Raw genomic sequence first — 643 nt, forward strand, 5'->3', positions numbered from 1 at the left:
CATAAGAGCAAGTTGGTGTTGATTGCGGCGCAGATGAGAATGGGAAAAGATGAAGGGCTTCTCTACTTCGAGAGGAAAGAATGAGGCGCGTGTGTATCTTGATAGGGGCTGAGATGGCGGAGGGGGAAAATGAGGGAGAAACACAATAGTGAGGAATAATGAAAGCATAACTTAATGAAAAAAAAAAACAGTAAAGAGCGGGAAAACAGTAATAAACTATATCAAATCGAGAACCTACCAGAACAGACAAGTGGTAAAAAAAATAGAATATGCAAAATAAAGTGAGAGAACAGTCTTCTATATCATTGTCATTACGGTGATAATGAAGCGGAAGATGGCGGCGGCGAGAGAAGAAGTGTGACGTGTGTGGAGAAAGTATCCAAAAGGACTGTATGTCAAGGGAAGAGGACTTTGTCGTTGCTCTTGCTAAGTGACTGGCTGACTGACTTAATTGCTTTTACTTTTGAGGAGCATTGGGAGAGCAGTTTAAAGTTATGAAATCTTTGCGGACACACTGTTCCTCTGTCTGCACGAGACGGGAGATTGCTTAACTGCCTACATGTCTGCCTGCCTGTCCATCTTTCTTCTCTCTTCTTCATACTCTCGCTTGCCTCTCGATTTCGCTCTTGCTGTCGTTCTCTTT

This window comes from Penaeus monodon, chromosome 25, assembly GCF_015228065.2.
Source record: "Penaeus monodon isolate SGIC_2016 chromosome 25, NSTDA_Pmon_1, whole genome shotgun sequence".
In the NCBI taxonomy this organism is placed as follows: Eukaryota; Metazoa; Arthropoda; class Malacostraca; order Decapoda; family Penaeidae; genus Penaeus; species Penaeus monodon.